We start from the raw sequence: 13,777 nt of genomic DNA, 5'->3' as shown, positions 1-13,777 counted from the left end.
CACAAATCAAAATCAAGACGAGCCAGATTTAATTTAATATTTTTTCACAGATTATGAGAAAAAAGTTCTAATTTAATTTTTTTTAGATTATTAGAAAAAAGTTTCGCTCTCTATCAGCTAGGAAAGCTGTCTTAGCACAACCATTCATTCTTGCACAAATCAAAATCAAGATGAGCCAGAAGGCTCCATTCTGACAGCTTCTAATGGAGAAGCTACATTTACTGGACATGGGGAAAGTTGCTGGGCTCTAAGGACTGTGCATTTCTTGAAATAGATAAATGGTCTTGGTGTAGCATAATACCAAAACATCTTGTCGCAGCCTGTAAGGACAGAACTCAATCAGCCTGAAAAGGAAGTCAGTGACTCCGACTCAACACAGGAATGTTCTGTGATTCCTAAAGAAGGATGTAGGAGTGTGGCACAATTCAACCACAGTCTGTGACCCTGTGCCTCTGCCTTGACATGAGTGGGATTTCCCAGCTGGTCATTTTCTTCTTGTCTAAGACATTGGGAACAAATTACTTGACCTCCTCTGGGCTTCAGTACTCCCACTCATCAAATTAGAGGACTGGGCAGTCGCTAGGCTCTCTTTAGGCATCATATTTTAGTTTCTGTGATTTTAAATTTGAGAAGGGGTGTCTAAGGGAGAATACATAGGGGAGGGGGAAAGGCTTATTAAAAGTGTAGTTAGACACTGAATTTTTAAGAATTGCATTTTGTAATAATACCTTTACCTAATCAGGACTGACAATCTTACCTGATGACAGCACATGGAGGAATGGCTGCATTCAAAAATAAAAATGAAATAAAACAAGACCTTATTTGAACTTAGCAATAATGCTGATTCCTCTTTTTGATTTGAGGAGGTTATAGCTGTTGTAAATGCTTGAATTGGGTCTGCCCAGGCAAAACGGAGTCAAGAGTCCATGTCGGATGAATTTTAACAATGTAGACAATAGAAAGGGTTGCTTAAACTGCCCCTCTTTTACCAAAACACATTTACAAATGAAAGAACAACACTTCCATTTTTTAAAAATGTTTTTTGAGATGAAGTCTTCCTTTGTCACCCAGAGTGGAGTGCAGTGGTGCGATCTTGGCTCACTGCAAACTTTGCCTCCCGGGTTCAAGTGATTCTCCTGCCTCATCCTCCCGAGTAGCTGGGACTACAGGCGCCCACCACCATTCCTAGCTAATTTTTGTATTTTTAGTAGAGACAGGGTTTCACCATGTTGGCCAGGCTGGTCTCGAACTCCTGACCCCAGGTGATCCGCCGACCTCGGCCTCTGAAAGTGCTGGGATTACAGGCGTGAGCCAACACGCATGGCCAAAAAATTTCCATTTTTAATTGCAGGGTCTGGGGAATTAAAATGCATCCGTAATTTCTTGCATCTCTCCGCTCGGGCTTGCATGAATGCAGAGGGATGGGGAGGACTTCTTGAGCCAAGCATCCCCCTCTTGTCGCCTGCCATCTAGAGAGAGAGGGCTGTGATTTATCTCACTTTAATCAGGAAGGACCCGATGTGTGGATGGAGAGGTCTGACGGCTTTGTTGCTCCATGTGGGAAAGAAACGGACTGAGTGAATTTGTGTATGATCCCTAAGGAGAAAGCATCTTTGTGCTCTATTTCTTTTTGACCTGGAGCCCCTGAAAGCAAGCTAGTTACAAGTTGAAATAGGCCGTTTCTAAAGTGTGATTTTGTTTGTGTATGAGCCTTGATTACAAAGGGGAAAAAAAACCCGCTTAATTTACACACACCACATGTAGTGCAGGATCCCCTGGGCTGTCTTTTCAGGTATCAGGGAACTTTGATGAAAGTTGCTTGTCTCATCTAGGAGTCATTTCATATTGTTTAGCAGAGCCTGGTATTAACATTTCCTTCCAACTGTTTACTGGAATCTGTGTGTTCCCTTCAAGTGATGCATACTAGGTGCACAGGCTTCCTGCCACTGTCATCCTAATCTTTCCGTGCAGACAGGAGCAGAGGGGAGAGCGCTGAGCCAGGCCCCAGCTTGCTTTTCTTTCCTGACACAGCCCGGCTCCACTGCACTTCTCAGCTCTTGCTCTAGGTGGTGCTGTTTGACCATTTTCTTCATGTGACCCTCCACTCGGTAATATAAATTCATTTGGAGGATGACCTGATATCAAAAAAAATTCCTTTTGATTAGTAGAATCAACTTGTTTCTTCACACGATACTCTTCCCACTGAGACACATGGAGACAATTCTGACTCCAGGTTTGCAACCTTGAGATTTCTCTCAGATGCAATAAAAAAAACAAAAAAGCATTTTGAGTGGCACAGTGATGCCTAGTGCATGATCATGTTTGTCTGCTCAAACATTAAAGGGAAACTTGTGGGTTTGAGGATGCCCAGCAGCACGACAGCTGCCAATGTAAATGAGCCGTATAGAGAGAGAGGGGGCGGGAGGGGACTACAAACTTCAGAATATGAGCTGATCGTTTATAAGTTAAAAAAAAAAAAAAAAAAAAAAACAAGTCAAAAGGGAGCCCAGGATGGTGCAAGAAAGAGGAGAAAGGAAGATTTTCCTTGCAGCTAATCAGGAGAGTTCATAAGGGCTGATTACATGAGTGGAAGCCTGAAGTTCTTTTTTTAAAAAAATGTGAAAATTTGCATGTATGTATGTATGTATGTATGTATAGCTTCGTGTATTACCATTATTATTGCAATCAGCAAATGGATTTACTTCCTTTATCTCATGGGCTCCTTCCCACTCACTTCTGGCAGCACATTTTCCTTTCTCCTTCATCCCAGAACACCAAAGAACAGATGCGCTTCCTAACCCTGGCTCCAGGGGACTTTATACAATGTAAACAGTGCACCTCTAACATGGTTCACTGCTTACAGAACGTGTGTCCCATTTTAAAACTGTGACTCCTTTATATTTTGCAGTGCTTCTTTTAATAAGAGACATTGGACTTGTGACTTATTTTTCATGGAGGAGTGAGCTTAATGGTTGAAAGTAATCGATAAACTTGTTTTTCCTCTGATGCCATCAGCCAAGATCCTATGGCAATAGTAAGAGGATGACACTGGGCTGGCACCCCCTCCATAACATATTTGGACCATGTTTTCCCCCCAGAATGCACATGCAATAGCTTTGGTTTGGTAAGAGAGAGATGGTGTACTTGGTTTCCTTCTGTCACACTTTTGGTGAAATGAATTAGACTTTTAAATCAGGAAATTCAGCGAGATGAGTTAGATTTTTACACAAGAGCAGTGGAGGACTTCCAGCTGGTTGGGGGAATGATACGGAAATATCTTGCTAAATCAGGGTCTGGTGGAATGCTGCTCCCCTGGCAGGCTCCTCTTCACAGGGAGCAATCTGTGGGTTGCTTATAGAACAGAGCGAGCAGGAGGCATAGCATGGTCTTGCTCAGGGGAAGACCCGGTGTTCAGATGTTTGTCATTAGGAACTGGGTGTGGGCTTTTTCAAGTTAAACTGAAGCAGCAGTTCTATTAGGAAGAGCCTCCCAGATCAGCATCTTCTGTTTCTGGATACTCTCCCTTTGAAAAGCCAGATTTCAGCAAAAAGCTTTGCTAATGGTGAAATTGCACAACTGAAACCCTATGGGAGCAATGGGAAAGATGGAGAAAGAGGTGGTTATATCATGTACTTCAACAGTTTATTTAGAGGCTGTTGACGTTAGAATAACAAGCCAAGACAAACAAAAATACTCATTTTGGATGAAAATATTGTCTTTTCATGTTATTATAGATAGCTGAGTCCTAAGACTTCTACAGAAACACATTTTCCTAATGAGTGGCTGATTTTTCTGGTTGTGCAAGTAATATCCAAATTATTGTACAAATTTTTGGCTCAGGAGCAAACATTGTATTGTATATTGAGCTAATCACTTGCCCTTTCTAAGGTAAGCCCTTACCTCTGCTTTCCCTTCATCTTGTCATTTCTGTTTGTTGGGTACAGGTTTCCTGTTGGTTCTTTCTGTTGGCTCTGATGTAACATGAATGAAGTTCTTAACATCCTTTCAGACATAAACACAACTTAGCTCATTGTTTCTGAGTTCATATAGAGGTTTTCTTGCCCCTGAGACTTTCGTGTCAGACAGCTGGATGTTGCTGTGTTCAAGGCTCTATATGTTGATTTTGTATCCTACAACTTTACTGATATCACCTATCAGTTCAGTTCTAACAGTTTTCAAATTTTATTTATTTGTTTTTGTTTTTTAAATATTGCATGTTTCATTTTAGAGTCAGGAGCGTAGATTTACAGGTTTCTTAAACAGGTATATTGCATGGTGCTGAGGTTTGGGCTTCTAATGATCCCACCACCCAAGCAGTGAGCATAGTAATCGATAGGTAGTTTTTCAACCCTTGCTCCCACCATCCTTCCCTCCCACCTTTGGAGTCCCCCAGTGTCTATTGTTCCCTTCTTTGTGTTGAGTTCTAACCTTTTTTTAGTGAAGTTTGTAGGGTTTTCTATATATAACAAGATCATGCCGACAGTAGAGACAGTTTCACTTCTTCCTTTCCTATTAAGATGCCTTTTATTTCTTTCTTTTGCCTAATTACCCTGAGAAGTGGTGTCTGTGGGCATCCTTGTCTTGTTCCTGATGGTAGAGGAAAAGTTTCAACTTTTCACCATTGATCATGGTGTTAGCTATGGGTTTGTCATATATGGCCTTTATTTTGTTGGGATACAGTCCCTCAATACGTGATCTGTTGGGTGTTTTTTTTTTTCACCATGAAAGGGTTTCGAATTTTGTCAAAAGCTTTTTCTATATCTATTGTGATGGCCATATAGTTTCTATCCTTTATTTTTCTAATATGGTATATTATATGTATTGATTTGCTTATGTTGAACCATGACATGATCATGGTGAATGATTCTTTCAATGTGCTATTGAATTTGGTTTGCTAGGATTTTGTTGAGGATTTTTGCATCTATGTAGATCAAGGCTATTGGCCTGTCATTTTCCTTTCTTGTAGTGTTCTTGTCTGGCTTTGGAATCAGGGTAATGCTGGCCCTGTAAGATGAGTTTGGAAGTATTCCCTCCACTTCAGCTTTTTGGAAGAGTTTGAGAAGGACTGGTATTAGTTCTTCTTAAAATATTTGGTAGAATTAATCTGGGAAGCCATCTGGTTTTGGGTTTTTCATTGATAGGAGACATTTTCTCACGGATTCAACCTCCTTGCTTGCTATTAGTCTGTTCAGATTTTTAAATTTCTTCATGAGTCAATCTTGGTAGGTTTTATGTGTCTGGGAATTTATCCATTTCTTCTAGATGATCCAATTAGTTAGTGTATAATTATACCTAGCAGTTTCTTAGGATCCTTTGTATTTCTGTGATATTGGCTATGATGTTTCATCTTTCATTTCTGATTTTATGCTCTATTGAAAACATGAGGCATAGCAGGTAGGGGGCACTGGTCAGGACTTGGGGTATAAACTGGCAGATGTTAAGGTGGGTGATTCTGGTTAACTCAGAAACTCCGAAGTCCCGTGTGGAAGAATTAACTGCCTGTACTCACCTAGTAATGTATATCCTTGGTCAAAAAAGATCCAGCTGAGAATGTTGGATGAAGGGACCAAATCAATATTCATCATTATATTGAAAACAAGTCAGATTGGCTGTGGTCTTTTGACAGCAGGTCAGTGGCTAAGTCTATTTGAACAAAGTTAGGGCAGGTTCAAGGGAGAATCCTGAGATCGGTATTCTTTGTTCCATACAAACTTGCCTTTCAGTTTCTTCTCCCCATGCCTCCAGGATGTCCCTGCACAGCCCGTAGGGCCCCCTCCTTCAGTACCTTGCCTTACGAAGGGGAGAAAATGAGTTTTCCAATGTTAGCATATATTTAGCCTTCCAAAATTTTCTATTTCTATTTTAGGGGAGCTCTAGGAAAACAGCAGATTACTCTAAATCCCCAGGTAAAAATCTGAAATGGTGGAATTTCATATGACCAGGAGACATATTTTGGGGCAAGTGGGCTTTTCACAATCACTTGGACATGAAGGCATCTGCTTCTTCTATGCCTAAAATAGTCCTTCAATTTAGTAGTTTAATTCCTCTTCCACTTTTTCAAATTTCAAGACAATACATGTAGTGACTGAACAATTTGGATCCAAGTTTCACTATTTAACTGCCAGTGTGACCTTGGGCGAGTCACTTAATCTTTTCAAGGCTCAATTTCATCATGTAAAGTAGAAGTACAAACAATCCCTGACTTAGAATATTTTGACTTACGATTTTTCAACTTTAAGATAGTTTGAAAGCAATACACATTCAGCAGAAGCTGTATTTTGAGTACTCATACAACCATTCTGTTTTCCACTTTCAGTACAGTATTCATTATATTACATGAGATATTCAAAGCCCACTTTATTATAAAATGGGCTTTCTGTTAGATGATTTTGCCTAACTGTAGGTTAATGTGAGTGTTTAAGGTAGGCCGAGCTAAGCTATGATGTTTAGTAGGTTAAGTGTATTAAATGCATTTTCAGCTTACAATATTTTCATAAGTTTATTGGAATATAACCCTATTGTAAATCGAGGGGTATTTGTAATAATGATATCTCTTCAAGGAGACTTTGTGAGCCTCTCATAGGAAAATGCATACACAGATGCATATAAATATATAATCTTTCTTTTCCATACATATGATATTCTTTAAGGATATTCAAAAATCTGGAAACAGTTGCCTCCAGGGAGATAAATGGTAGTGGGTTGGGAAACTTTTAACTGTATACGCTTTTGTACCTTTTGCATTTTGAATCAGATGAATGTATAATCTACATAAAATATTAAGATTAAAACATCACCGAATAACTTATCAGGAGTTTGGTGAACATAAGGGAAGGCCACCTATGGTGGCTGTATTTTATTCAGTGTTGGTCACTGTTGGGCACTTCATAGAGCTTATTTCATTTCATCCTCACAAGCGCCGTAGGAGGAAGGGGCCCCAGAGGGATTCATGGTTAGAATAGCAGAGTAGGAGCATTTGGCAGCTATATTCTGTGTAGGTGATAACTTTAAAGATATTTTTGTTATAAAATGTTTCAAACATACAAAAAATATAGAGAAGCAGTTTTCTATAGTCATTAAATATTGTTAATGGGTAGTCACAGAAATTATCATCCAAAGTGGGATATTCTTGAGAGAAAAAGGAGGTTCTATTTATAATTATGGTGGGATAACAAACTTAAGATGAACAGCTCTGGACAAACTGGGTTGTATGGTCCCTGGAAAACAAGGATTACTGTAAATGTGAGTCCCGCCTTGTGCTTCTCTCTGTCCCACCAAGAAAATATGATCTTGATACAGATGTTCATTGTGTCAAGGCAACCATGGCAACCATGATCTAGATACACTGTTCAAGTTTTATGCTGATCCTACCTAGGTATGTCTCAGGAACTTTCCAGAGTTTCCTTTGAGTGCTTCTAAATTTTGCATAAATGGTATGTTGTCCCTTGTCTCTTTTTAAAACCAATAAGCCATTTTCCCTTCTTTTCCTGGAAAATTAAAGGAACAAAGACCAGGAAATAACAACGTATTAGCTAAGGTTCTGTTGATTGAAAGCAACAGAACCTAATTCTGGCTAGCTTAAACCATGCTAGGATTTAATGAAGAATACTGCAGAATCTTAGATATCTTATGACTGGGAAAGAGGAGGTTCAGGCAGTTCCTGGGATGTCAGCAACAGGTAGCTGTCAATTAACTGCCCCCACACCACCCACTGCTGCCGTCATCAATATAGCACACCACGATGGCTCCCAGCCTCTGTACGTCTGGGTTCCAGTGTTCAAATTCTAGAGACAGCAAGAGAAATCCCATTGAGTCACGGATCCTTCCCTGGGTCACACTCCCTGCATATGGTCAGAAATGCAGGATTATGTACTAAAGACACAGCTAAAGAGGACCCACTTCACTGTTTTGGGACCATTTGCAGGGGAGGCAAAATTATGAGCTACTCACTTAAAGAGGTGATAACCATAAGTTTGCAGGAAAAAAAAAATTGGAGAAGAGAAGGATAACACTATCCTACGGTTTCTTCTGAAAATGGACGAAGGGAACAGCATTTCCATTTGGAAATTCTCTCCTGGCATTTCAATATTTATGGATTCTGAATTCTGAGAAAAATCAGTTGAGAAATTAGGAAAATGGGAAGGAACATTCTAATTTTCCTGTGAAAATTACAGCTTAATAGTCAGTATAGAGAACTTACTGGCTTGAAGAAATGCACTGACTTCAAGTCAAGCAAGATGAGGAAGCACTGACATGTGGAGATGAAAGTTAAGGTGAACAGGACAGGAGCAGTAAAGGAGCCTCAGTCAGACTTTCTTGTATCTGTTGCTGTGTTACAAGTGTGTGTTCATGGCCTTGTCCACTGCTAACAGTGAACCATTTCTGCAAATAAATATTAATGTGTTCATAGGCATAGTATATGTTTTACAAATCCTATGAGAGGTTTTCGAAGAAATGCCAAGTTTTAGAAACAAAATATGCCCTTAAATCGGCCATTTTGACAGTTGCTTCTTTCTAGTGCTATTCATCTTGCCAGGAGATCAGAATGTTATGTTATTTAAATGGTATTGGAGGGGATGATTGATGCCTTGTTTAACAATGTCATGTAAACAACGATTAAAGCATTAAGTATTTGTGGTGTTACCTTTCAATCTTTAAAGGACTTTTCTTTAGCATTTATTTTGTGATAATATTCATTTCTTTTTAATGTTTTCTCTATTAATGCTATTGGATTTTATAATCTTGTTACAATATGTTGGCTCCTAATAATAAGAAATCATCATTTGTTATCATATCTTTTAAAAACAGAAGACTACTAAAACTTTTCATATAATCCTTTTACAGAAAAAAACGACTATTTGCTTGTTATTATAGTCACTTATTATTTTTCAAAAACTTGTAAGTGAAGTGTTATGAAAATCATATGAATTTGGGAATTCCCAAGCATTCTCAGAAATTCTATTTCCTTGTTCCCAAATCCCAATGATTAATATCTGCCAGGAGTCGGAAAACAGTGAAAGGAAGTAACATCCTATGTTGGATACCTGGTAGGGTTAGTGAAGAAACGTTATTGCTGAGCTCTGTGTTACGCTCACGAATGATGCCATTGAGGAAGTCACGCTTGTTGAAAGGAACGCAGATACACAAAGAGTTTTGCTGCTGTCTGTTGGATAAGAACCCCCTGGTCGATTTCAGCTCCTACTGCAAGTTACAAAAGTCAATCCAATGATAAATGAAAAGTGCCCAGTGTGCTGGGAAATAACTTATTTTTTGGCTTCAGAGGAAATTTTAGAAACAGTGCCAAGTGAAACGTAAAAACAAACTACGAAGACGTTCATGAATTTCCCTCTGAAGCTGACAGCTGTATTTTAGCAGATGGAACTCCTACTATTAGCCCAACTCTTGGGTTGAAACAGTGTGTCCAGGAAACCCTATGTTAAAATGCAATGTGTTGGGGATATTGTTCCTCTATTTGCTTGAGTTAATTTTCAAATTAGTGTACTCTTGCTTAGCTGTGCTCTGAGGGAATGAACAAAAGATTGGTAAACTCTGATGGAGAACACTGGTCAGGCAGGGCACATAGAATCCCTGGGGATGGTGGTTCCTGGCAAATGGGGGAGGAGGCCCTGAGCCAGGCTTGGGCTGGGCTGGAGGAACATGAAGATGGGATCTACTCACAACCCCCAAAACTGAGGGGTCCTGGTAACACATTATTTCACCCTCAGCCATGCAAATTTATTATTTTTATGGATAAAATAGCTTTAAAAAACTAATTTACATTGAAATGTTAAAATATTTATATAGAGATTAATAATATTTATATAGAGATTATTGGGAATCCCCTCCTAAAGCCCAAACATAAAAACTACCAAAAAAAAATTCCGTGTAGGCTAAGATTGCAAATGACTGATGGAATGTAATTTAAATTAAACATGGAAAATATATTTCCTCTTTCATAAAGATCTAAATTCTATTCTTTTTAGGAGCCTTCAGAAATGAAATTCAACTATTAAAAAAAGTATAGAGAAGCCTTTAGAAAAGAAACTTTTCTTTTGCTGTATTATATATTAAAGAACTTTGATGAGAATAGTTCTAAAGTGTTTAATACTCGATTCCACTGATGTTTCTAGGTATTGTGCCAATTTTTTAGGGAGTGAGAGAAACATGGCCTGTCCAATACTTGTTGTGGGTCAGGATACTTTTGAACCTACGGTTGTTGATTTGCATGGGAAAATTATTATGTCTTATTATTTCTTGTTCCACTTTACCATAAGGGCTCCTCAGCTTCTTACTTCAATGGGTCTTCCATGACACACACACTTTATTAACTCTAAGAGTGGAATTTATTTTAACAGATAATTAGCATAGGTCAATATATGCTGAAAATAGAGTCAAATTAAACCTACTAGCTGTTATAAAGGACAGATGACACAATCCACATAGAAGCATCGACTCTTAAATAATCTGAAAGTACTACTTCTAAGAGGGGCGGGCATGGGTGAAGGGAATGGTGGACATGTTTCAGAATTTCAAATGCCAACTTTAACCAATCGTTTCCTCATTTTGTTCACCTTCTTGGGGGCTTATGCTAAAGTGAAGGGAATAGCCATAAGGCTGGCTTCAGGAGAAAGGTGGTCTAAAAGAACTGGATAATTATAAGCAAAATTGGTCTCGAATGATTGAAAATTGATGAGAATGTGCTTGTCTCCTGATTTGGCATCCTGAGTTAGACTCAGGAATACTGAACATGGATCCCAAAGGCTTTGGTCTTTTTTGATATCCTATTGGATAATCATAAGCAGGCTAGAAAAATAGGAAACTAGAATTTATTCTCTTTGAACTGACAAATCTGACCAGTGGGATGCATTCTCTATATCTGAAAAATCTTGGTTTTGATTGAAAAATTAATTTTACAAAGCAATTTTCTTTTTTTCAATTAAATTTCATTTTTTTTTGACACAGGGTCTCACTTTGTTGCCCAGGCTGGAGTGCAATGGTACAGTCTTGGCTCACTGTAGCCTTGACCTCCCCAGATTCAGGTGATCTTCCCACGTCAGCCTCCTGAGTAGCTGGGGCTATAGGTGCACGCCACTATGCACAGCTGATTTTTGTGTTTTTACTACTCATAGGGTTTCTCTGTTGCCCAGTCTAGTCTCAAACTCCTGATCTCAAGAGATCTGCCTGCCTTGGCCTCCTAAAGTGTCATGAACCACCATGCCCAGCCTACAAAGCAATGTTCTAGGAAAAACTACAGTTACTCTTTGATTATGTAATTGCTGGAGAAGAAAAGCATGGCATTTCTAAAATGATGAACTATATTACTTATATTTTAATATCTCATAAAGTTTGAAATAGACATTTCAAACATAAACATGTATAAAAATTTTTATAAATTATAAAATCAAAAACATTTTACAATTATTTTATTATAAAATTATTATAGAATCAAAAACATTATAAATTTAAACAACTTTTTAAAAAATTTATTTTGGGATTTCCCATGGAGTGATGGAGAATAATGAGCCTTGTGAGAGCTATGGCAGCTCTCATACTCCTTCCTGGGCCAACTTTTTTAGGAAATGGGAGAAATATACCCTGTTCAATGTTTATTGTGGGTCAGGATATTTTTGAAGCTATAGTTGTTGATTTGCTTCAAACTTTAAAAAAAAATATTATAAAATTATGGGATGTAAAAAAATTTATTATAAAACTTTGAAATTTTCAAACTTTCAGAAAAGCAGAGAGATGAGATTAATGGCACTCACAGGCAAGCATAGAACATAGATTGTAAACATTTTGCTATATTTGTGTCATGACTATCTTTTGCTTGTGTTTGAAAGTATATTAAAGAAAATGATATTTTACCCCTAAATTCTTTAGTACAGATTTCTAAAAAAAAAGAACATTTTCCTGTATAGTTACAAAATCATCTTTTCAAACAAAATAAAAAATGGCTTTTTTATATCATTTATTACCCAGTCCACATTCAGATTTCCTCAATTATTATGAAATGTCCTTTTATTTTTTCAGACAAAGTCTTGCTCTTTCACACAGCCTGAAGTGCAGTGAAACAATCATAGCTCATTGCAGCCTCACACTCCTGGGCTCAAGTGATCTTCCTGCCTCAGCTTCCTGAGTAGCTAGGACTAGAGGTGCACACCACCATGCCCAGCTAATTTATTGTTTTTGTAGAGATGGAGGTCTTACTACGTTGCCCAGGCTGGTCTCAAACTCCTGGCCTCAAGTGATCCTTCCAGCTTGGTCTCCCTGAAATATCTTTTGTGGCTGGTTTGTTCAAATTAGTTTCTTCTAATCAAGGGATACACATTGCATTTGCTTATTTAGCTCAAGACTTTTTTAACCTGGAAAATACCCATACTCTTTGTTTATGTATTTATTTAGAGAAATTGACTTGTTGAAAAACTAGTCAGTTGTCCTGTAGAATATTTCCCCTTCTGGAATTTTCTGGTTGCTTTTTATGGTGTCATTTAACTTTTCACTCTGTTTTTTCCTGGTTAACTGGAAGTTAGTTCTAAAGGCTTTTAGGCCTGCTATAACAAAATACCAAAAACTGGATGACTTATAAAGAACAGAAATTTATTTCTCACTGTCCTAGAGGCTAGCAAGTTTAAAATCAAGGAGCATGTGGTTTTGATATCTGGTTAGGACCAACTTTCTGGTTCATAGATTGGCCTTCTTGCTGGGCCCTCACATAGTGGGAGAGACTAGCTAGCTCTCTGGGGCCTCTTTTATAAGGGCACTAATTCCAATCATGAAGCCTCTGTCCTTATGATCTAATGACCCCCTAAAGGCCCCACCTTTTAATACCAGCACCTTTGGGGTTAGGATGTCAACATATTAATTTTGGGAAGACATACACGTTCAGCCCATTGCAAGGTTTAGTTAGATTCAGGTTCAACTTCTTTTTTTAAAGACTATTTCATAGGCAATAATGTGTATTCACATCCCATCATTAGTGATGGTGAGATGATCGCAAGGTTAGGGTGATCACTGCCTATCTCCTCTGCTATATTCCCCCTTGGGTCAAGCCAGTAGTCTGTGACGTGAACTTTGTACCATGTGTATATTCAGTTATATTCTGTATCAATAGTTACTTGATTGTTTTAGCATTTATTAATGATCCTTGCTTGAGTTGATTATTTCATTAGGGGTTTCAAAATGGTGAATTTCTAATTCTCTAATTCTATCTACATGCTTTAGCTGGCATTTTTCTATAAGCAGACCATTTTCTTCACAACTGGGTTATTTGGCTACCCTGAAACATAGTTCCTTCCGGGAAGGCAGAACATATGTTTATTTCTGTCTTTTAAAAATTACTGGTGTTTGGAGTGAAGATTAGGTGAGCTAACTACCTCCACAGGTGACAAATGAATTTTGTTTTGTCTCACTTTTGCTTTTTTGAATATCACTGTGGCTGCTTGGATTTTTATATTTAATTTGAATGGATTAGGGAATAAATGAGAAGATAGGTTTTATCTGTTTCTGTAGTTTTTATGTGGCTGTGTGAACTTACTTTTAAAAATTCCCAGAAATATTTTAATTCCCCTTTAAAGATATAAACTATGTCATACTATAAAGCAAAAGAAAAACCAATCATGTGAAGAGTAAATAGTATCGTTTAAACGAATTGTGGTTAAGCTTAGTTTGTAACTAATTAGTTTTTTATTTTCTTTCTACTTTTATCTGCTTCAGAGCCTCTTCAGTGGTTTAGATCTTCTATGTGTCAAATTATTCTAATCTCTTAAAAAGTTTAAGA

The sequence above is a fragment of the Pan paniscus genome, chromosome 6, assembly GCF_029289425.2.
Source record: "Pan paniscus chromosome 6, NHGRI_mPanPan1-v2.0_pri, whole genome shotgun sequence".
NCBI lineage: Eukaryota > Metazoa > Chordata > Mammalia > Primates > Hominidae > Pan > Pan paniscus.
Note: the sequence above shows the minus strand (reverse complement) of the source record.